Raw genomic sequence first — 25,253 nt, forward strand, 5'->3', positions numbered from 1 at the left:
GCGCCTGCACTGCAGGACATGTCTCTCTAGAGAGGGAGCTAGGGCTCCTCCTTCCCAGACACAATGGAGATTCTGGATGAGTCCCCCTGCCCTCACCTATTAGTAATGAAAGGAAAAACTACACAGAATTTGTCAAGGTACTCTCCTGCTCTATCATCTTTATGTATACTAGGCAAGCGCTCTACCACTAGGTCAAACTCCTGTCCAAGAACATGAGACTCTTATTTCCAATTAAACACTAGAAAACAGGTAGTGGGGGTTGGCTAATGGTTACGGTAGTAGCCTTGAGCTGAAGAGCTCAGGCACAATGCCCAAGTCCAGAGGTAGGGTGGTAGCCTTGAGTTGAAAAGCTCAGGGACAGTACCCAGGCCAAGTTCAAGCCCCATGACCCACAAAAAAAGAACAAAAGATGCAAAGAAAAAAGCAAAGGAAAATTTAAAAAAAAATCAGAGGGCTGGGATGTAGCTCAGTGGCAAAGCCCTTGCCTAGGAAGTGCAACATCCTGGGTTCGATCCCCAGTGCCAAAAAAGAAAAGACAAAAAAAAATACAGTTTAAAAAAAATCAGAAGTTGAAGTGAGTCTCAAGTGGAAATGCTCCAGGGAAAAACATCCTGGAAAGAGCCCAGGTCCTGATTTCAAGCCCTAGGACCAGCATACAATAATGATAATCATGTATTATTATTATTATTATTATTATTATTATTATTATTATTAGCGGTAGTAGTAATAGTAGTAGTAGTAGTAGTAGTAGTAGTAGCAGTAGTAGTAGTAGTAATGTGAATAAAAAGGAAAGTGGAAGAGCCTATTAGCAATAGTAAAATGAAAGGCAGTGCGGTGGCTCATGCCTATGATCCCAGCTACACAGGAGGCTGAGATCTGAGGATCAAGTTTCAAAGCCAGCCTGGCACAAAAGTACCTGAGTATCTCCAATTAACCTCTAAAGAATGGGAAGTGGGGCTTGGCTCCAGGGTAGGATCATAGCCTTGAGCTGAAGAGGTCAGGAATACTGCACATGCCCAGGGTTAGGCTGGAGGCCTTGAGCAGAAGAGCTCAGGGACAGCACCCTGGCTGAATTCAAGCCCCATATCTCACAAAAAATAGGAGTAGTAAAATGGCCTGGCTGGTAGCATACCCCTGTAATCCTAGCTACTCTGGAAGGGATATCTGAGGATTGCATTTAAAGGCCATCCTGAACACTGAAAATTCCATGAAACGCTTATCTCCAATTAATCACCAGAAAATCAGAAATGACACTGTGATTCAATGGGTAGAGAAGTAGGCTTGAGCTGAAGAGCTCAGGGGCAAAGCCCAGACCCAGAGTTCAAGTCCTAGGACCAAAAAAAAATTTAAAAATTAGGGCTGGGAATTTTCCACAGTGCTTGCCTATCATACATGAAGACCGGGATTGATACCTCTGTACCACATACATAGATAAAGCTGAAAGTGGCACTGTGCCTCAAGTGTTAGAATGCTTGCCTTGAGTAAAAAGCCCAAGGACAGTGCTCAGTCCCTGTGTTCAAGCCCCAGTACTGGCAAAAAAAAAATAGTAAAATGACCCAGGCATTGGTGGCTGATGTATAATCCTACAAGTCATGAAATTTGAGAATGGTGATTCAAAATCCACCTAGACAGGAAATTCCATGAAGCTCTAATCCCCAACTCCAAGCCAGAAGTAGGTCCTGAACTGTGGTTGATTCTTTGCATAGCATTTATGAAGCCCTAGGTTTAATTTCTCAGTAATATAGAAACAGAAAAAAAACTGGAAGTGGTACTGTGGCTCAGGTGGGACAGCAACAGATTTGAGGGGGAAAAAAGCCATAGTAACCAGTCCCAGAGATCTATGGCTAGGACCACATAAACAAAGAAACACAAATGTATAAATAATAAGGGTGGAGAAAGAGCACAGAGAGCCAGATGTTACAATGAGTAGAAAGTTGATGGCGCACATTTGCAGCTCAAGATATACAAAAGACAGAACTTGAAGGTCATGATTCCAAGCCAACTCAGGAAAGAAAGTTCATCAGGAATTTATGATTATGTGTTGGCTCCTAGGTATGAACTTAGGATCTCAAATAGAAATATTGTTTTAAGGCAGCATATTATTTTAAGGTAAAACCCTGTGTTGGGGATTAAATGAGACTTATGGACTTACTTGCCTGGGCTGACTTTGAACTCCAGTCCTCAGATTTTAGGTACTGATATATATACATGTATATATATATATATATATATATATATATATATATATATATATATATTTTGCCAGTCCTGGGCTTGAACTCAGGGCCTAAGCACTGCCCTTGGACTTTCTCGGAGATAGAGCTCTACCACTTGAGCCTCAGCACCACTTCCAGCTTTTTTCTGTGTATGTGGTACTGGGGAATTGAACCCGGGTCTTCATGCATGCTAGGAAATACTCTACCACCAGGACAAACTCCTGGCCCCTAAGCACCAATATTTTCATCTCAGCTTTCATGAGGTTCTTGAACTAGGATAAAAACAAAGCATAACAAAAAGCTCAGAGTTTCAAACCACAATCTTCATCTTTCAAGCCTTTCACTTTTTCTTTTTTGTGGGTCCTGGGGCTTGATCTTTTTACCTGGATGTTGTCCCTGAGCTCTTTCAGCTCAAGGTTACGGCCCAAAACTGGAAGCCACAGCCCCATTTCCCATTTTTCTAGTAGTTAATTGGATATATGAGTCTCTTGTTCTTCACTGTTCTTTAGTGCCCTGGCTAGCTTTAAACCCCTATCCTCAGATCTCAGCCTGCTGAGTAGCTAGGATTACAGGCATGAGTTACCATCCAGCCTCTTATCTCCTATTTACCAAAAACACAAACAAACAGACAAACAAACAAACAAACAAACAAGTAAAAAAAATTAAACCTGCAGAAGTGGAACTGTGGTTCAAGTAGTAGTGTTATAAGGTGAAAATGCAGAGAAGCCACATTTTGTGGGCTATACTCTCGGAGGCTTTATTAAAAGGCCAGTGACTCTATGATGGACTCCTGTCACAAAGATAAACAGCCAACAAATACACTTAACAAAGTGAGGAAATAGGCCAGAAAGAAAGAACAAAACTACCAACAAACTGCTACACCGACTCCAGTGGAGTCTGTGCAGCATGGAGCAGAAAGAGCTTGAATGGCTGCCAGTCCTGAGGTTCGCACCAATGATGATCAGGCCTCCTGGAGGTCCCTGGCAGAGACTGGGACATATGCGTGGAATGCTCATAATGCTGGGTGCTGGGATTCTTTTATCACTCTTTTCATTTCTGATAGTTGATGGCATGGCAGTAATATTCTGTGCCAGCTACTGGCCTAAACAATTGATTGAGCGACTAGATGTTCCAGGAACTAAAAGTGCATGCCCGGCTACTCTGGTGCAAGACACACCCACAGCAGCCTTGATGACCTCAATGCATTCTATTAATAATAAGACAGAATTAGAAACTAAAATGGAAAACATGATCTGTGAATTAGTAATAAATGTTAGTTTGCCTGAATATGCCTTTAATGCGTCTGCATTACTTGTGTAAATGTTGCAAGTACATAATGAATCACATGGGAAAGGATTAGAAGGGCTAGAGCACCATGGTGTGCTCTAACTGAACAGCAACAATGGACTCTTAGGTTTAAGGTTTTACAATTCCTGGCACAGGGTATAATTACTGACTCAGAAACAGAATCATAGGAAGAACTAGAATGGAACAGATGGTAAACAAAGCTAATATTGATTATTAATGCCAAGGTGGATGATGCCTAACCACAATGTCTGACTTATTAACCATAGCTTCTTAGAATGAAGGGAGAAGTTTCTTTTCTACTCAGAAAAATGTACCCTGTAACCATTCTTAAACATGATTGTAATCTTTTGACCTTATGCCAACTGAAAGAAAGTGCTCCTACTTTGACTGTATATAATCTCACATTCAACAAGTAAAACTTCGCAGCAGATTTCAAACCTCCCTTGCGTTTGTGTCTGTTCGTCATCGCCAAATCCATTCCTGACCTGTGAATCCAGACTTGGTCTCCCCGCACTCCCGCTGAGTCAGTCTGCGGCAAGTGGCACCCGAACTGGGTGCCACCTGACTGGACAGGTAATACTTTATCCTTTCTTTTCACTTCCTTCCAAGGAGTGGTTAGGCTCTCACCAAGGGAACTGCAATCCTGCCAGTAAACCAAGGGAGACTGGTGAAGGGTGAGTAAGATTAATCATGGGGCAATCAGGAACTAAAGGACAGAAACTTTTTGTTTCAGTTCTCAAGCACATGTTAACAGAACGAGGTCTAAAAGTCTTGGGTGCTACAGGCAGAGAATTTTACACACTCTGCCAAGACCTCATTCGTCCTTTAAGGAAAACAGGTTCATTGCAAGATGAGAAATGTATAGCCTTAACTGTAATTCCCAGGATAGCAGAAGTGACTCCATTTTGTGTAGCAGCTGCAGTTTAGTTATAAAAAGAAATTGAAAAATAACCAGCAAGATGTTCACGGTCAGGATGACCGAGAACTGAAATTGTATAAACAGGATAAGGAGTAAGATAAGGTGTGTGTGTGAAACATCTTATGACCAGAAGAAGGACACGTAAGCCCTTCTCTAGCCAAAAAGGAAAATTCCACTACTATCCAGAATAAACCCCCCGCCCTATTTGAATTAACCAATCCCTACCCTGTAACTATGCTTCTGCTTCTGTAACCACGCTTCAGCTACCCATAAATACTCCCCTCTCCCCAGCCTCGGCGCGCAAGTCTTCTAGGAGACTTTGTCGCCCCGGGCGCCCGTGTACCCAAATAAACCTCTTGCTGTTTGCATCCGACTGCGTGGCCTCGTTGTTCCTTGGGAAGGGTCTCCTTCTGTAGACATCCCGTTGAGTCGGGAGTCTTACACAAGACTATATGAAAACATGTGCTGACGCCTCCCCCGCAGTAGTGCAAGGAATGGCCTACGCGGCAGCTATGAAAGGTCAAACTTTTCAGTCATATGTCAAGCAGACATATGGGGGTGGAGGACCTAAGAAAGGGCCTCAACCTACTTGTTTTGAATGTGGAGAATCAGGACATATGAAAAAGTATTGCTCTAACAAAAAACAGGGAGGAACATACAAAAAGAATCCTTCAGGAATATGTCCCCAATGCCAGAGAGTAAGGCATTGGAAAAATGAATGTAAATCAAAATTCCGCAAAGACGGAAGTAAAATAGAAGAAGAAGTCAAGGAATCAAAAAACTAGAAAAGGGGCAGCCTCTCAGCCCCAATACAAGAGAGGAAAAGGAGGGCAAGGCCAACAGTCAGGCCCTTAACCCAGAGGCTCCAGATTTCACAATACATAATTTGCCTAGAGCCAGTCCAGGAAGTGCAGGGTTAGATGTAGCGGTGGGCAAGGATGTAATCCTGTCTGTGGAAGATGGGGTTCAACTGGTGTCTACTTCGGTTCAAGGAACTCTACCCTCAGGAATTACAGGATTGTTACTGGTACGAAGTTCTAACTTTAAATTGGGGATTGAAGTGCTTCATGTAGTGATTGATTCTGGCTTTACTGGAGAAATTAAAATCATGGCTAAAAGTGTTAAAGGAACAGTAGTCCTAAGAAAAGGACAAAGAATAGCACAATTACTTTTGCTTCCTTATTTAAAATTACCTAATCCAGAGTTGTCAAAGGAAAGAGGTCAGGGCTCTTTCGGGTCAACTGACACAGTAGCTTGGGTTACGGAAATAGGAAAGGATAGGCCTTTTCTGTCTGTAAAAATCAATGGAAAAACTTTTAAGGGTATTTTAGATACAGGAGCAGATAAGACTTGTATTGCAGGAAAAGATTGGCCTCAAGCTTGGCCAGTAATAAAAACTTCCTCTTCATTACAGGGATTGGGAATGGCTTCTAATGTAGCAAAAAGTGCAGAACTCCTACGCTGGGAAGTGGATGGGAAAAAGGGAACCATCCATCCTTATGTCATTCCTTCATTGCCCTTCTCCTTATGGGGAAGAGACATAATGACAGAAATGAATGTTAAGCTATTTACAGATTCAGACATTGATGAACAATATTTTTCATAGGGGCCATTGAGGCTACATTATTTGCAGATCAAATATCTTGGAAATCTGAAGAGCCTGTATGGCTTAATAAATGGCCCCTTACCATAGAAAAAATACAGGCCATAGAAGCTATTGTTCAAAAACAGTTAAACTTAGGACATTTGGAGGAGACTACTAGTCCCTGGAATACTCCTATCTTTGCCATAAAAAAGAAATCTGGTAAATGGAGATTATTACAAGATTTAAGAGCAGTAAATGCAACCATGCATGACATGGGCGCATTGCAACCAGGGCTGCCAAATCCAGTAACAATTCCAAAAGATTGGAAAATTACAGTCATAGATTTACAAGACTGCTTCTTTACAATAAAATTACATCCTGAGGATTGTAAGAGATTTGCATTCAGTGTACCATCAGTAAATTTTATAAGACCCTACAAAAGATATCAATGGAAAGTGTTACTTCAAGGAATGAAAAATAGTCCTACGTTATGTCAAAAATTTGTGGCCAATGCTATTGAACTAGTAAGACAACAATTTCCTAATGTTTATCTAATTCATTATATGGATGATATTTTACTTGCAGCAAAAACTTGTGGGGAATTACAGGAGTCTTTAATTTTATTATTAAAATCATTGCAGAATAATGGGCTAGTTGTCACTCCTGACAAAATTCAATACCAGTTACCTATAAGATATGTAGGGTATGTTATTCATGAACAAAAAATAATGTCACAAAAATTACAAATTCGCAGGGATTCTCTACTTACTCTAAATGACTTACAAAAGGTTTTAGGAAATATCAATTGGATAAGACCTCAGCTAAAATTATCTACTGGAGAATTAAAGCCACTCTTTGAATTGTTACAGGGTGATTCCGCCCCTAATTCTCCTTGAACCCTTAATAAAGCAGCTGAAGAGGCATTGGCTATTACAGAGCAAAGACTGAGTACTTCCTTTGTTAAACAAATAGACTATAGCCAACCATGGGACTTAATTATAATAAGCACTGCTTACACCCCTACAGGATGTTTGTGGCAAAATGGAATTTTAGAGTGGATACATCTGCCCCATATACAAAATAAAGTAATTTCTGGATTTGATTATCTATGTGCACAACTAATAATCAAAGTCAAAAGAATTATTTGAACAAGAGTTTTGTAAATTGATTTTGCCTTACACTAAACAACAATTTGATTTTATATTACAAGAAAGTAATGATATAGGAATAGTATTACTAAACTTTTTGGGGGGCTTGGAGGGAAAGGTTCTTGTACTAGGGCTTGAAATCAAGGCCTGTTCATTTTCCAAAATAAATTTTCCCTAAAAGGTTCAGAAAATATCAGTACAGCTAATACTGGACTTTCAAGTTTGGTGTTTTGTTTTTCATTCAAGGCTCCCTGAGTCTACCCCACAAGCCAGAGCTCAAATTTTGCCTTTTCATTTTTTTTGGTGGTTCATAGGAGGTAAGACTGACCCTGAAACACAAAGAACACCACACAGAGCCTTAAAATCAGAAGATAGTAGCTTGAAACCATCCTGGGCAGGAAAGTACTTGAAACTCTTTTCTCCAATGATCCATCAAGATTCAGAAAGAAGTAGGGTCCCAATTATGAACAAAGCACCACCAGTTTAAGCCCAAAATTGTCAGACACACATTAAAATAAGTCTCACGGACTTTCCTACCCAGACTGACTTTGAACCACAATCCTCTGATTTCAGTGACTTTAGCAAGTAGGAAAGAGTCATGAAACAAGTTTTAAAACTTTTGCGTTGTCTCTGATGTCTTTTTCCATCTAATTCTTTTTCTCTTGCTTAAAAAATGTTGTTCCAGTATTCTAGCTTATCATAGCTTGGCTCCTTTCTCCACTCTCCTCCTCTCTCTGCTTCCTTATCGTTTTCTGCAAGGGAAGGTGGCTTTGCACCTGGAGCTACCACTCAACTTCAGAGTGGCTGGCTGGCCTACCAGCTTGCCTACCTACCTGCCTGCCTGCCGGGGCCAACCGGCAGCAAACCAGGGTTCGCAGATTGGGGTTCCTGAAATCGGGGGCAAGGACTAGCAAGAAATAGAAGAGAGACAGACACACCGGTCCGGGATGTCCGCAGTCCAGGCAAAGACTGCCGAGACTGCCGCGTTTATTTTCCACTCCCCCTTCTTCCCTCCTCCTGACCCAGGGAACCTCCAGGTGTTACATTCATATGGTAATTCTCAGGTCATTTACATAGAATAGGGCCAGAAAGCAATAAGACAATAAAGCCATCGTCTGATGCAAGTCAAGGTACAGTTTGATTCCACTCTGGCTCCCAACACCTGCCTGCCCGCCTCCCTGCCTCCTTCCCTCCCTCCCTTCTTTCCTTTCTTCCTCCATTCCTCCAGACTTCCTTTCCTACTTACTTTCTAACTTCCACCCTTCTTTTCCTTCTCTGGTGGCTTATAGGAGAAAGAGTCTCATAGGAACCTGAGGACATACTCAGGCTCTGAAATGGTTTGAAATAAGCCTAGGCAGGAAAGCCCATGACTCTTTTCTTCAATTAATCACAAAGAGACAGGAAGTAGTAGAGTTCTATCCATAAACAAAACACACCCAGTTCAAGAACACCAGTGCCAGTCTCTAAAACAGATTTCACATATTTTCCCAGTCAGGCTTCAAATAGTGATCCTCAAATTTCAGCAGTCTAGGTAGGATTACAGGTGTGAGCATGATTAAATTTTCTTTACTTGGTTCTTTTCTTTCACATTTTTTCATGTATTTTCCTTGTAATTCATAGAAGGGTTATATTATATTCACCAGATAGAAGGCACATTATTTCACATACATTGATACCCTTTCTCATGTCTTGATCCTCACTTCCCTCCCCCACCCCCGCCCCTCATCTTGTTTCCCTCCCCCTTCCTTATCCAACTTCAAATAATCAAATCTGCATATATCCAGTATATCACATAACAAGATGGAATACTGTAACAATATGAGATAACAAAGGGACAGCAAAAGTGATGAGAGATAACATAGTACATTAAGGACAATAACCACTCATTATATGGCTTTTGCTTCTATATCCTGGAGATCCTTTCATTTAGTGTCATTCTATATGGCCTTATTTGTCTAGGTTTTGTTCTATTGTAAATCTCTGATAGGAGAGTCCAAGGTTTCTACTGATTATGATAAATGAGGGAAAACATTGAGCCTATGTTCCTTTAAGTCTGCCTTACTTCACTTAATGTGATTTTTTCAAAGTTTTTCCATTTCCTTACAAATGCGGAGATGTTGTTCTTTCTGACATCAGCATAGAATTCCATTGTGTATAAATACCACATCTTGTTGATCCACTCATCAACTGAGGGGCATCTGGATTGGTTCAATATCTTTGCTATGGTAAAGAGTACTGCAATGAACATTGTTGTGCTAATGGATTTAGTAGGTCCTACTTTCTGGACCAGAAGGTAAATGCCAAGTAGTGGAATTGCTGGGTTATAGGGGATCTCTATGTTTAGTCTTTTGAGGAACCGCCATACTGCTTTCCTTAGTGGTTGAATGAGTTTACACTCCCATCAACAACACTTTTTAATTTTTTGTTTCTTTTTCTTATTTTTTTAAATTTTAGTTCAGGTCTTTTAGCTTGGTATTAGAGGCCAGCCACTGAAATGCCATTTATTTCTGTTTTGGTTTCTTTGATGGTTTTGCTTTAAAATAACAATCTTGGAAGTGGCGCTGTGGCTCAAGTGGTAGAGTGCTATCCTTGAGCTGAAGAGCTTAGGGGCAGCTCCCAGGCTCAGAGTTCATGCCCCATGCCCACCAAACAAAGTATAAAATAAAAATATATTTATAATAAAGAAAAGTTTTTAAAAAATAATAGTCTTGTTTGTGGAGAAAGAGTAACCCTTCTGCACTGCTGGTGGGAATGTAAACTAGTACGTCCACTCTGGAAGGCAGTTTGGAGGTTGCTTAAAGAATTGAAAATAGATCTTCCCTTTGAGCTGGCCATACCACTCGTGGGCATCTACCCTGAGCATCATAACCCAGGATATAATAAGAACATGTGCTCAGCCATGTTCATCTCTGTGTTATTCACAATAGCCAATTGATGGAAACAACCCAGATGCTCTACTGCAAATGAGTGGATACAAAATATGTGGTCTATATATTCAATGGAATTCTACGTAGTCAACAGACAAGATAAAATAATGGCATTTGCAGGGAAGTGGGTGAAATTAGAGTGAATCATATTGAGTGAGATAAGTCAAGACCAAAGGAACAAAAGGCTCATAGTATCTTTAATATGTGCATATTAATCCAAACAGTACAAGAGCGATGACTCAATATTTGGATACCGAAGTCATGGACATGGTCTTGGACCATAGACATAAAAATGTATGATGGGCTATATACTCTATAGACATAATATTTTATTATATATATTAATAGGTATCTATGGCATACAAGCCCTCAGCATAATATTAATTATCTTCAAAAACCTAAGTGCCGGTGATTGTATATAGAGATTCCCTTCTTGAATACTTGTTTGTTAAACATGAAATTTGAAATATGATGTAAAAACCAATGTTCACAAAATCCAAAAAAAAATGTAAAGGAATTAAGGTAAAAGAGAAATAACATAAAAATTACTCAGGATACGGGCCAGGAGTTTGGCCTAGTGGTAGCGTGCTTGCCTAGCATCCACGAAGACCTGGGTTTGAGTCCTTGGTACCACATACATAGATAAAAAGCCGGAAATAGTGCTGAGGCTCAAGTGGTAGAACTCTAGCCTTGAGAAAGTCCAAGGACAGTGCTCAGGCCCTGAGCTTAAACCCAGGACTAGCAAAAAAAAATTACTCAGGATAACCAATTTTGAAAATATTACAAAGTTGACAGATAAACAAAAGCTATAAATAAGTAAAGAAAATATGAGACAATAAATAGTCTCACCAGTCGCGGTGGCTCATGCCTGTAATGCTAGCTACTCAAGAGGCTGAGATTGAAGATCAAGGTTCAAAGCCAGCCTGGGTAATACAAAGCTGAGAGAATCTTATCTCCAATTAATCACTAGAAAATGGGAAGTGGGGCTATGGCTCAAGGGTAGGGTGGTACCCTTGAGCTGAAGAGCTCAGGAACAGTGCTCAGGCCAGAGTTCAAGCCCCATGACCCCCTACCACAAAAAAAGTAGCAGTGTCTACAATTTGGGTTTTATGTCAACTACTGGCTTTAGTTCTTTTGATTCTTGTGCTAGGGCTTGAACTCTGGAATTCTGAAGGCATTATTCTTTTCCCATAAACCTAGTAGCATTTAAAATTCAAGGCAAAACTCAACTTCTGAGTCTTTTTGTATTTTTCATTAAAAAAATTAAATGAATATGATCATGAACTGTATTTTCCAACGTTTATATGGGTTCTTTACTATGTTCTCCTTTCATCATTTTTGTTTCTTTTAAAATTTTTTCTTACATTTTTAAAAACATATTCTAGCTTGTTGTTGTGGATTGGCAACTCTCCCTGAGGTGTTTTGCTTTGCTTTGCTTTTTTCCCTCAAGGCTAACAGGCTTCACACCTGAGCGACAGCTCAACTTCAGCCTGCCTACCTTGCTTCTTTCATTTCTTCCTTCGTTCCTTCCTTCTTTCATTCCTTCCTCCCTACCTCACTCCCTTCCCCTCTTCTAGCCTTCTTTTCTTCCTTTCTCTCTGCCTCTTTGTCTATTTTTATCCTTCTCTTCCTCCCTTCCTTCCTACAGTTTTCTTCCTTTCTTTTCTCCTTTCTTCCTTTCTCTCTGCCTCTTTGTCTCTTTTCTTCCTCCTCCCCTCCCCCATTTTCTTTCTGCCTTCATTTTTCCCTTCCTACCTCCCTGATTCCAGCTCCCCCTCCCTCCTTTCTTCCTTTCTCTCTGTCTCTTTGTCTTCCTTCATTTTTATATTCCTTCCTCTCTCACACTCATTCTTTCTTTCTTTCCTTTCTTTCTTTTTTGTGGTTATAGGACAGTCTTGTGTACATGGGGGCATACACAGGCTCTGATCTGGGGTTGTGGTTCATAGCCAATATGGGCAAGAAAGTCCTTGTGACTCTTACTGGTAAGTAACCACCAAGAGGCAGAGAGGAGTAGAGCTCTAGCTATGAGCCAAACACAGCTAGTTCAAGGCCACCACTGCCACTCACTAAAACAAGTCTCATGGATTTGCTGCCCAGGCTGGCTTTGAACCATAATCCACAGACTTCAGTAACCTGAACAGGTAGGATATAGGTTTCAGTAATGATTTTAAAATTTTTATTTGGCTCTTCTGTCTTTTCACTTTATTTTGAATTTATTTTATGTATTCTGTCATTTTTTTTCATTTTAAGTCATCTGGCTTGTTGTTAAGGACTAAATACTCATCCTTATTTTTGTTAGGTTTTTTTTGTTTGTTTTTAGCTCAACATTTGGAAGCTCTGCCACCTAGGCCACAGGTCAACTACTGGCTTTGGATATTTTGGTTCTAATGCTAGTGCTTAATCTCTGGGCCTAGTCACTGTCCATAAGTAGTTTAATTTACTGAGATCTTTTGTTAAATGTAGCACTCCACCATTTTGTTCCATTGTGCAACTTCTAGGTTTTGAGTGCTTCATAGGAAGTAAATGTCTCATGGAATTTTCTGCCTGGGCTCCCATAGATCTGTGATCCTCATTTAGCAATCCCCTGGCCCCCAGTAGCCAAGATTACAGGTGTAAGCTACTTGTTCATTTTGGGTTTTATGTGCTAGGACTTGAATTCTGGGCCTGTTCAATGTCCAGGAATGGCTTTTCTTTCCCTTCTTTCTTTCCCTTCTTTCTTTCTTTCTTTCTTTCTTTCTTTCTTTCTTTCTTTCTTTCTTTCTTCCTTCCTTCCTTCCTTCCTTCCTTCTTTCTTTTTTCTTTTTCCTCAAAGCTACAATTCAAGGTAAAACTCAATCAACATCTTAGTTTTTTCTCCAAAAAAATTTGGTGTGGATACATAGGGCCTGAATTCAATGCCTGGTGATGCTCCCTGAAGATTTAAAAAAGTATATTTAATACAAGGCTCTCAGACTTTACTACATGAGCCACAGCTCAACTTCTGTCATTTTTCTTTCCTTTTTGGTTGTTAAAAAGAGATGTGTCCCATTAAAAAGAAGTGCATAGAAAGTATCCTAAAATCTGAGGACTGTGATTTAACACCAAAAAGCAGCTAGCTAGGATTACCGGCACGAGCCACTGGCACACACTTGGCTTTTTTTGTTGTTGTTGTTCTTGTGCTAGGACTTAAAGTGTGCTCTTGCACAGTGTCAAGGAGTTTCTTTCCCCACTCAATGCTAGAGCTGAAACAAACCTTACAAGTTTTTTTTTTAATTCAGTTCCCAGGATCTACATGAACCACAGTTGAACTTCTGCCTTTTCACTTTTTGTTGGTTCATAGGAGGAATGAGTGCCTGCACAGATGGGCACAATGGCTCACACCTGCCAGGATAGGGTGATAGCCTTGGGCTGAAGAGTTCAGGGACAGTGACCAGGCTGAGTTCAAGCCCCATAAGCCAGAAAAAAAATTAAATATTTGTGCCTACTCAGTTTTGAAATCTGAGGAACATGGTTTGAAGCTAGCCTGGGCAGGAAAGTCCATGATACTCCAATGAACCACCAGGAGGCAGAAAGTGGTAAGGCCCTAATCATGAGCAAAACACCACAACTTAAATCCACCACTGGCAGGCACACACTAAAATGATTCTCATGGTATTTCCTGCCCAGGCTGGATCCTCTGATTTCAGTGATCTGTGCAAGTAGGATACAGGAATTAACAGTTTTTTCAACTTTTTGAGTTCGTTCTTTGATATTTTCTCCTTTGTCATTCATTTTTATCCCTTTTTTGTTTTTGTTTTTCTTGTACAGATTTTTTAACTTACTGTTATGAATTAGTGACTTTCTCTGAGGTCTTTTTCTTTGTTTTGCTTTTCTTCCCCCTCAAGGTCAGCAAAATTCACATTTGGAGCCAAAGCTCAACTTCAGTGTTTTCTTTTTTATAATTATTTCTTGTATTTTATTGTCGGGATAACAGTTACATTCATCAGGTAGTGGGTACATTAGTTTGAAAACATTGATACACTGTCCCATGTTTTTCTCCCACTTCCCAGTCATTCTCCCCCTCCCAATCATCTGGTTTTTTCCTTCCCTTATGCATTTCAAAGAAACAAAGAAACATGTATACAACATATCAGGTAACAAAGACAGATACAGTAACAACATTAGATAAACTATAAAGGGGAAAAGAGAGAAGTAATTTCACATAGTACATTAAGAAAAACAATCACAAAGAAAAACTTATTTTTCTATCCTGGTTTTTCTGTCACTGTATATCTTTCTTTGTTTCTTTGTTTCTTTCTTTTCTTTCCTTCCTTCCTTCCTGCCTTCTTCTCTTCCTCTAGCCTTCCCTCCCTCTCCCTCCATTCCTCTGTCCCTCTCCCTTTCCTTATCTCCCCTCCCCCTCTATCTTCTCTCTCTCTCTCTCTCTCTCTCTCTCTCTCTCTCTCTCTCTCTCTCTCTCTCTCTCTCTTCTCCCCCTCTCTCTCTTTCTCTCTCCTTCTCTCAATTTATAGGAGAAAGAGTTTCATGTGAACACAGGCCCTGAAATCTGAGGATTGTGGTTTGATGCCAGCTCAAGCAGGAAAGTCCATGAGACTCTACTTTCCAATTAATGATAAAGCTCTAGGAAGTAGTAGAATTCTAGCTATGAACAAATCACAGCAAGTTCAAGCTCACTAGTACCACTCATTCAAACAGGTGTCCTGGACTTTCCTGCCCAGGCTGACATTGAACAAGAATCCTCAGTTTTCAACAAGCTAAGCAGGATTACAAGTGTGAACCATGATTTTAATTTAAATTTCTTTATTTGGCTCTTCTCTCATCTATGTTTTTTTTGGTCTTGTTTTTTCTTTTTAGTTCAGGTCTTTGGATTTGATGTTAGGGCCTAGCCACTAAGCTTGTTTGTATGTCTGTTTTGTTTGAAAATAACTGGCAGGGGCATGGTGGCTCACGCCTTAAATCCTAGCTGCTCAAGAGGCTGAGATCTGAGGATCGAGGTTCAAAGCCAGCCCGGGCACTAAAGTCTATAAGACTCTTATCTCCAGTTAACCCCTAGAAAACCGGAAGTAGTGCTGAGACTCCAGGAATAGGGCATTCGCCTTGAGTTGAAGATCTCAGTGACAATGCCCAGGCCTAGGGGTAGAGTGGTAGCCTTGAGCTAAAAAGCTCAGAGACAGTGCCTAGGCCCAGAGTTCAAGCTGCACAACCAACAACGACAGCAAAAAAAGACCTTGATGAAAATAACTAGCAGGTTTTACTACTTGGGCCACTGTTAAACTCTTGGCTTTGGGTCTTTTGGTTCTTGTGCTAGGGCTTGAACACCAGGCCTGGTCATGTCCAGGATCTTTTTTTTTTTTTTATTTCCTCAGGGTTTACAGTTTGAGGTAAAACTCACTTCAGAGTCCTTTTGTATATAAAGATGTGTATTGGTACTTAGGGTTTGAACTCACAACCTGATTACTCTACCTGAGGCTTTTATTTTCTTTTAGATTCAAGACTCCCCGGCTCTACCACTTGAGAAAAAACTCAACTTCAGTCTCATTTTTTTCCTTTTCTTTTTTTCTTTATCTTTTCTTTCTTTTTTTTTCATTACTAGCAGACAAGTGTTCCATGATAAACTCAGGGCATTATACAATATCCTAAAATCCGAGGACTATGATTTGGAGCCTGCCAGGGCAGTCAAGTCCAAGAGACCCTTATTTTCCTTTAATCACCGGGTGTTTTGTAACCTGGATGCAGCTGTTGCTGCCTCTTTGCCACACCCCCAGCATGCCTAGGGCTTCATTGTGATCCACCATAGTTTCACAGATTATTGTTTCTAGTACCTACCCACAAGAAGGCTGAGGTCTTTGTGCCTAGAGGGTAGGGGCAGTGTTCTTGGGGGAAGCAGGTCCTAGGAGCTCATGGCCCTGGAGAAGGAGGGTGGTGATTCATCACTGATTACCATAGCAGCCCACCTGGAGTCCTTGACAACAGTCCTCAAGTTCTAAGAGCTCAAGGGATCCATGCCTGGCTGTTATTGGCCCATTCCTCCCAGCTTTCTGAAGGCTCAGTTTTGATTGGTCCATTTCCTCACTGACCTCATATGCCATTGTGAGGTCCCAGCAGGCGTTATTGAAGGCAGTTGGTTGCTGTACCTTTGATACATACAGTGCTGAACTCTCTTGGATGAAATCAGAGATAGGTAAATGTTTTCTTTTTGGTTATTTGGGGGGGTGGGATAAGAGAGAGGCTTTGTGTTGTGTGGGTTTGGAAATTTCCATTAATCTGCAGTTTAGATACAGCTAATTTTATGTAAGATTTGCTACCTATCAAATTGATTCCATTCATTTCAAATATGAAATAAGCCCAGTGGCTTACACATGTAATCCTAGGTACTCAGGAAGTTGAGATCTGAGGATTGCAGTTCAAATCCAGTCCAGGCGGTAAAGACTGTGATACTTTTATCTCCAACTAATCACTAGAAAAGGGGAAGTGTGGCTGTGGCTCAAAGGGTAGGGCAGTAGCCATAAGGTTAAAAGTTTAAGGATAGTGCACAAGCCCCAGCATTGAAGCCCCATGACCTCCCCCCCCCGCAAAAAGATTTGTTACCCAACTTATTTATAGAGTAATATTTAATTATGCTTTATTTCCCCCCACCATATTTATGTAGCTAAGTTATTAAGATTGATTCCCTCACATCCTGTCTTAAGATGTAGCCATGCACATTTGAGTACATGTCATATTATTTTCTGTTGGAGATCTTTTCTGACCAATATGATGCCAAGGAGATCACTGGGGGTGGTAGCTATGGTGTGGTGGTGAAAGCCTATCACTTCCTCACAGAGAGCAAGGTGGCAGTGAAGACCCATGGCTGTTCTTACTTTGGACACAAAGCACATCGGAGGATAATGTCCTTTTCTTCAGCCAGAGAATGATAGTAGAGCCTCTAGCTTCAGGAGAAAATGGGGCAGGAAAGGGGTGGTTAGCAGGATACTGACCAGGAACAGAGCAGTTCCAGGAATGGCAATGAAGAGCCCTGAAAGGCACCAAAACCATGGAGAGCCAGAAGCCCTGTCACTGACACAGGGAAGCTTCTCACCCACCCATCTGATCACAGCAGAACCACCCCAGATAGGAGCTTTGCAACCCCAGGAGCATGCTGGGGTTCAGAAACTACTGGAGGTGCACACAGATGGGCTGGGGTTCCCAGGAGAGTTTTCAGAGCCTCTCACCAGCCACAGCTGGAGTTGCTCCCCAGCAGGGGTCTCTCGCTGTTTTCCATCTTTTCCTCTTCTTGGCTGTCTGAGGTGCTAGGTCTTAGCATAAGTCTGTTTCTTGGTCTGATGCAGTGAGATTTGTGATAGACAGTGTACCCTCAGTCGCTACACATCTGGTTAGTGGGAGACAGGTGGGGGATTTACCTACAAGGATGTCACCATCTTGGTCCTGCTATTCCCAATATTTTCTTTTCATTCATGCAGATGAAATCGCTAATATTTTGGTGGAATATATCGAAAAGCAACAGAAATCAGATAAAAACTTTCATGTGGCATTTGATTTTCAATTCTACACACACACACACACACACACACACACACACACACACACAAAACCAAGATAGGAAAAAAATGAGCAAAGAATACAAAATATTATACAAAAGCACTAAAATCAGATAGTCTCCCATCAACTTCACATCACAAAATAAGGATTGAGTATTACATGCAATGATAAACTCAGTGAAACTTTTTTCATTTTTCCTTTTCTGCTCATGGAGCTTGAACTCTGGACCTGGGTGCTGTCCCTGAGGTCTTCAGCTCAAGGCTACCGCTGTACCCCTTAAGCCACAGCCCCACTTCCCATTTTCTAGTAGTTAACTGGAGATAAGAGTCTCAAGTTATTTTGTGCCCCAGCTGGCTTTGAACCTTGATCCTCAGATCTCAGGCTTTTGAGTAGCTAGGAATACAGGCATGAGCCACTGTGCCCAGCTCACATATATAATATAATAATATAATATTTAATATAATATATAGTATAATATATTTTTATATAATACAAATTTCTATGTGTCAGATTAATAAAGAGTGATTAAATAACAATAAATTTGAAGATATAAACAATCACGTTGGAAGAAACTATTATTCATTAGAGGTGTTAATCTAAAGAGAAAAGTTGAGTGTCTAAGGAGAGAACCCAAGCCCTGAGTTCAAGCCCCAGGACTGGCAATAAGTAAGTAAATAAATAAATAAATAAATACACAAGGTGGGGTGGGAGAGAGAGCGAGAGAGAGAGAAGGGGGGCAAGAGGGAGAGAGAGTGAGGTAAAAATTCTTATGCATTATGATAATAAATTGTAGCAGGTTTTTATAGATTATGCAAGTTTTGATAAAGCCATATGAGGAAAGCAGAGTGCAAGGGAAGAGGAAGATAGAGGCAGATGAAGCATGGCAAAGAGAAAGAAAGACAGATAGAGACATACACATAGAGAAATGTCCCAGAAAACAGATTGAAGACCATTGCAAAAGGCAAATGTGTGAGTTGAAATTCAACAAAACAGCCTGTAAGGATCATGGTAAAACTTAAAACTTGGGCTGGGAGTTTTGCCTAATGGTAGAGTGCTTTCCTAGCATGCATAAAGGCCTGGGTATGATTACTCAGTACCACATATATAGAAAAGCCAAAAGTGGTGTTGTGTCTCAAGTGGCAGAGTGCTAGTGTTGAGGAAAAGCCCAAGGACAGTGCTCAGGCCCTGAGTTGAAGCTGCAGGACTGGCAAAAAAAAAGGTAAAACTTTCTTGGGAACATAACCTCATGTTAGAGTGCTTGCCTAGTATGCACAAAGCCTTGGGTTGGATTTCTCCGTAACAAATATGCACAGCAAAAAAAAAAGCCAGAAGTGGTACTGTGCCTCAAGTGATGGAACACTAGCCTTTAGAAAGCTCAAGGGCAGTGCCCAGGCCCTGAGTTCATGCCCCAGAACTGGGGAAGAAAAAAAAGGTAAAAATTTGTGAAGAGCAAACTAATGAATGAAATGTATTAGAATGATATGCAACATGATAGGGTGCAGATAGGGAGTTAGTGTATTGTAAAACTTAGAAAAGTGGGCTGGGGTGTGCCCTGATGGTAGAGTGCTTACTTAGCATGCACAGAGCCCTAGGTTCGATTTCTTGATTTCCTAATACCGCATACAAACAAAAATCCAGAAGTGGTGCTGTGTCTCAAGTGGCAGAGTGCTAGCCTTGAGAAAAGTGAAGGACAGTGCACAGGCCTTGAGTTCAAGCTCCAGGCCTAGCCGCAAAAATTGGGAAAGTGATTGAAAAAGACAACAGGGGGGACTGGGAATGTGGCTTAGTGTTAGAGTGCTTGCCTAGCATGCATGAAGCCCTGGGTTTGATTCTTCAGTACCACATAACAAGAAAAAGACAGAAATGATGCTGTGGCTCAAGTGGCAGAGAGATAGCCTTGAGCATAAAGAGCTCAGGGACATTGCTGAGGTCTTGATTTTAAGCCTCAGGATTGGGGAAAAAAAATACAACAGTGAAAAGACACAGAGGAAAGGGGAAAATAAGATTAAATGCAGATTAAATATAAAGAACCAAAAAATCTACAAGAAAAATTCCAGTTTAAATGGGAATCACCATCACTTGTGACTATGAGAAAAATGAGCAATATATATTCAATGAAGTGAATATTTCACAATACAACTAATATAGCAATGGAAAATCACTGTTGATTTAAATAAAACCTTCTATGTACTCATCAAACACAGATGAGTTTCAACCTAAGAATGTACATTTCTCTAATATTTCTTTTATCCTTGAAGCCATGCCAAAAGATTCTGTTTTGCATTAGCAAAATTATGTAACATTTTCGGGGTAAAAATGCAGCCTAAGAGCCCTGCACCAGAATCCAAGATTGAAAACACCTCCACGACCACCATAACTTTCCCATTGGCACCCTGGTAGACTGCCAGGAAAGTGAGCCAAACACTTCAGCATGCTGAATGTCGGCAGTTTGGCTTCATTGAATGTGTTAGGCAGGTTCCTGTCTAGAAAAGTCTCAGTGAAGCTGGCGAGGTCCAGGGAGCCCAGATATTCCAGGACACAGTAGAAGGCAGCGAGGGAGCCCTTGTTGCACAGAATGATGACATGCCATGTTCACTGTGTGCATCAGGGTCAATGAAGGGATGACAGGTTTCCATCCAAAGTTCACAGAGTCATCTGGGTGAGAGTGCAGATGGAGATGATGAGCTTAGGAGCCCCTGATGCCAGAAGTCACCTCATTCTTGTCCCTGGAGAAGTAGCCTTAAAGGCCAGAATCACAGTCACAGTTTTGGCCAACACTGTAGAAATGCTACAATAAACACAATTCCAAATGCAGTTTGCTGGAGAGTGCAGGTGACTGTGTTGGAATGGCCAATAAAGAGCAGGGAACAAAGGAAACCAAATATTAAGGAGATGAGCAAGGTACAGCTGAGATCTCAATTACTGGCCTCTATAGTGGCAGTGTCCTGGCATTTCACACACATCTCAAGAACAACAGAAGCGAACATACACAAGCAGAGAGCCAGGCAGGTCAGAGCTATGCCCAGGGCATCTCCAAAAGCCAGGAAACTTGCAGCTCTCAAGAGGCACTGATTTCTCTCTATGTTGCCATGTTAATGATGTAGACACCTCACACACTATTACGTATCTGGTGAGAAGTACACAAAAAACTACAACTTCTTGGTGTGAACTTAACATTCTTCTAAGAATTTAGGAAACTGTTCCCTGAGATGTCAACCTACCATGTTAGTGTTTGTTATCATAAAAGCAATTTTGTTTCATTTCTAAACCATAAACCTTCTCATTGTCATCTTTTCTGTTTAGTTTTTTTTGGCTAGTACTGGGGCTTGAACTAGGGCTCGGCACTGTCGTTGGGCTTTCTCAAGGCTAGTGCTCTACCACTTGAGCAACAGCACCACTTCCAGCTTTTTCTGTGTATGTGATATCTAGGAATCAAATCCAGGGATCCATGCATATTAGGCAAGCACTCTACCACGAGGCCACACTCCTGGTACCTGTCTTCTTTTATATTCAACATTCTTTTCCTTCATGCATTATCACATGTATTGATAATGTGCCAGTTGGGGCATTCGAATATCCTAATAACAATTTCCTATACTTTTTTTCACTGTTCTTAACAGAATTGTAAATAATTCTGCAATCCTTTTGAAAACTCTACCGAATACAACTTACAATTTCCAACATGTCTCTTTAAAACATCAATTTTATCCCTGGCTCATTCTTGCATTGGTCTCATATTTGGTCACTCCTATTCATCTGTGAAGCAATAGGAACAGAGAAACCACTCTTGGACACTCTACAGTCAGGCTCATTTCTTACACTCAATCTGCTTTTCTGAGTGCTTACTCCGTGGCATGAACAGTTCTGGGCAGTGAGAAGTTAAAATATTCCAAGATCCATGTTTTCATCCATATGTGAACAAAATGTAACATGTAAGATGAACACTGTCCTTAACAGACTAGTTTAATTTCATGTTATCATTTACATGTGTCTTAATGATTAGTAATAATAGGGAGATAATTTTGCCTGTAATGGACCAGAAAATATTTACTAAAATATGTAATTCGAAGCCATTATCTGTCATATTTCTATGAGCGATACTGCAACTTGTGAAAATTAAATTATTAACCAAGAGAAGGAAAACAGGCTCTGTATTCCCAATGCACACTTTTGTATTGACTTGGTTGGACTGAGGAAAAGTAGGAAGAGAGTGTTTCTTCATAAGCCATGGACTTACCTATCCTATTAGCAATCTCATTCTCTGGGCAATGAGTACAACCAAAGCAACAGGAGCCTTTCCCTCCTGAGGAGATTTTCTGAGCCCAGAACCACAACTCTCATTGCAGATAGAGCAAGAGGACTGAGTCAAGGATTTGTCACTAACTGTTCATATTTTACCCAACACACCAAAAAGTTCATTGCTTTAAAGAACTGGATTAAGTATAATGTTTCTATGCAGATATGAGAAGCTGACTAACTGAATTCAGTTACAGATTCCATACCCCATGACTGCCAAAGGTTTGTATGTTCAACCTTGATTTCTAGCCTGTTAAACTACCCCAAAACGAGGGATTTTTGAAAGGTGGAAACTAATGGTGAGAAGGTAAGAGTTAGTGTACAGCCCTATGAACTTCGTTGAATTCATGTTATTCAATGATTTTCCTCCTCATATGTTATGTTGTGAAAAACAAAGAGGAAGACCTCCCTTTTAAAAGGTCCTGAGAACCCCAGGCCCATCATTTCTTCCTCTATGTTTTCCATTGGGAAATCTTTCCACTGACAAACTTCTTCAATCATTCCTCTTACCAAAGTTGCCTAAGTAGCAAGATAACTACTCTTTGTAGGAGACCTCCACAGAAGAGAACAAAATAAACCTTTTAAGATGAAGAGCTGTTAACCATCAACTGATTCCTCAGGTACTTTATCACAGTGTTATAAATCAACTAAGAACAACATCATTTATATCTTGTTACCATATTCTAGTCACATCTAGCAACATTTAATATTTTGTTGCTGATCCTGGAGCTTGAAGTTAAGGTCTGGTCAATGTCCTTGTGATTTATTTTCTCAAAATGAGGAATCTACCACTTTAATCACAGCTCCTCTTCCTGATTTTTAGTAGTTAATTGGAGATAAATGAACATATATACAATATACCAGGTAACAAAGGCAGATACAGTAACATTATGAGATTAACCAACGGGAAATAAAGGAGAAGAGAAATAACATGGTACATTAAGAACAACAATCAGTCAAGATAAAGCTCTTGTTTCCATACCCTAGCTGGCAAAACACGTTAAGCACCTGCAGAAAATTAAATTTCGATCCTTCTATGTCACTCTACACCAGGATCAACTCCAAATGTATCAAAGACCCCAAGGTAAAAGCAGACACCCTAAAATCTTTACAAGAAGGAATAAGAGATATAATAGGTCTCTTTAGCACAGGTCAAAACTTTCTTAATGAAGACCCAGAAACACAACAAATTAAAGTTTGGACAAATGGGACTGCATTAAACTGCACAGGTTCTGTATGGCAAAGGACATAGCTAGCAGTCAAATAGAAAGCCCACAGAGTGTGAGAATATCTTCACTAAAAATACAACAAATGAAGGGATTATTAAATGCTGTCCAAGCTCAAGAGTGAACATCATAGATATCAAATCCCAGAGTCAAGTTTTGTAAAAGATCAGGGTTTTTCAGAACAAATCAAAGAACATATGGATAAATGGGACTGCATTAAACTACAGTGCTTCTGTATGGTAAAGACATAGCTAGCAAATTAACTAGAAAGCCTACAGAGTGGGAGAAGATCTTCACTAACCATACAACAGACAAAGGCCTCATATCAAAAATATATCAACAGCTCAAAAAATTGAATCACTCCAAAACTAATCTCCAAAGAAACAACCATCCCATTAAAAGATGGGCCAAAGACTTAAGGAGAGTCTTCTCTGAAGAAGAAACGAGAATGGCCTTTAGACACATGAAGAAATGCTTAACATCTATGGCCATTAAAGAAATACAAACCAAAACAACTCTAAAATTCCCCCTCACTTTAGTTAGAATGGCCATGATCAAGAAATCTAACAACACATGCTGGTGGTGATGTAGCCAGGAAGGATCACTACAACACTATTGGTGGGAGTGTAAACTCATCCAACCACTATGGAAAGCACCATGGCAGTTTCTCAGACTAAACACAGAGCTCCCCTATGACTCAGTAATTCCACTACTTGGCATTTACCCAATCATCCAGAAACAAGGACATACTAAAGCCACTAGCACAATGATGTTCATTGCAGCACTATTTACCATAGCAAAGATATGGAACCAACCCAGATGCCCCTCAGTTGATGATTGGATCAACAAGATGTATTTATACACAATGGAATTCTATGCTGCTGTCAGAAAGAATATTGCCCCATTTGTAAGGAAATGGAAATACTTAGAGAAAGTCATATTAAGTGAAGTAAGCCATATAGGATGACACTAAATGAAAGGACCTCCAGAATATAGAAACAAAAACTATATAATGAGTGAATGTTGTCCTTAATGTACTATGTTATCTGTCATATCATTTGCTCTCCCTTGGTTATTTCATATTGTTAGAGTATCTTACTTTGTTATCTGATATATTGGATATATGCATATTTGGTTATTTGAAATCGGATAGGGAAGGGGGGAGAACAAGATGAGTGGTGGGGGTGGAGGGGAGGGAAATGTGCATCAAAACATGATAAAGTATATCCATGTTTGTGAAGTAATGCACCTTCTATCTGGTGAATATAATGTAACCATTCTATTAATTACAATAAAAATATATGAAAAAAAAGATCAGGGTTTCTGTTAATCTCCTCAATAGCAAAAGCCAAGGCCAAAACAAAAAGGTAGTTCTTGAAGATAACTCTGCATAATAAGCATAAAAATTTAGCAGGGGCTGTGAGCATGGCCTACTGATAGAGTGTACCTAGCATGCACAAAGCCTTGAGTTCAACTCCTCAGGACCACATACACATACAAAAAGCTGGAAGTGGTGCTGTGGCTCAAGTAGTAGAGAAAGAGCACTAGCCTGTGAGGAAGCTCAAAAACAGTACCCAGGCCCTGAGTTCAAGCCCCATGCATTGAAGGAAAAAAAAAGAATTTAGGGGGAGTATTTCCAATCTTAAGACTTCTTTACTTGTGTCTTTCCCAATGAATATGTTAATATATTAACCCTAATTTGTATGGAATGTTATGTCTTATGCTTATATATATGATTACATAAGGACATGAAGATAATTTGTCATGAGTGAGATTCTGAAATGTATATAATCTGAGAGAGACATTTTTCCCCCACTATCATGTGCACCACAGCAAATAGCTCTTGCCCATTAAACGCTGATTAGACTGTCGTGAGACACCAAATATTGTGTTGCCTTTATCGTAGGGTAACTAGCTCCAGCTGAGTAAAAAATAAATCTTGTGTTTTGTGTCATCCTGTTAATACTATGTGTTTATATGACAGGACACGCTTCCTGTAAACAAAGAGAACACAGGTTCAAGACCAACTTTCAAAAGAAAAGTTATGTAAGGAGAATCTATACAGTTAGGTCTGTTCACAGACTCAACATATAGCAACCAGGTGAGGGAA

At 40.3% G+C, this 25,253-nt stretch overlaps 1 long non-coding RNA gene across 1 annotated transcript in view; it reads right to left on the reverse strand.

Moving 5' to 3' along the window:
• The window catches only part of LOC150039735 (uncharacterized), a 44,528-nt gene extending 27,984 nt beyond the window's left edge, over positions 1–16,544 (reverse strand). The window contains exon 1 of the long non-coding RNA XR_016534249.1: positions 15,909–16,544. This is a non-coding gene — a long non-coding RNA (uncharacterized LOC150039735). The remainder of the gene's footprint in view (positions 1–15,908) is intronic.
• Positions 16,545–25,253: the final 8,709 nt, after the last annotated feature.

This window comes from Megascapheus bottae, unplaced genomic scaffold, assembly GCF_031878675.1.
Source record: "Megascapheus bottae isolate mThoBot1 unplaced genomic scaffold, mThoBot2.hap1 HAP1_SCAFFOLD_45, whole genome shotgun sequence".
NCBI lineage: Eukaryota > Metazoa > Chordata > Mammalia > Rodentia > Geomyidae > Megascapheus > Megascapheus bottae.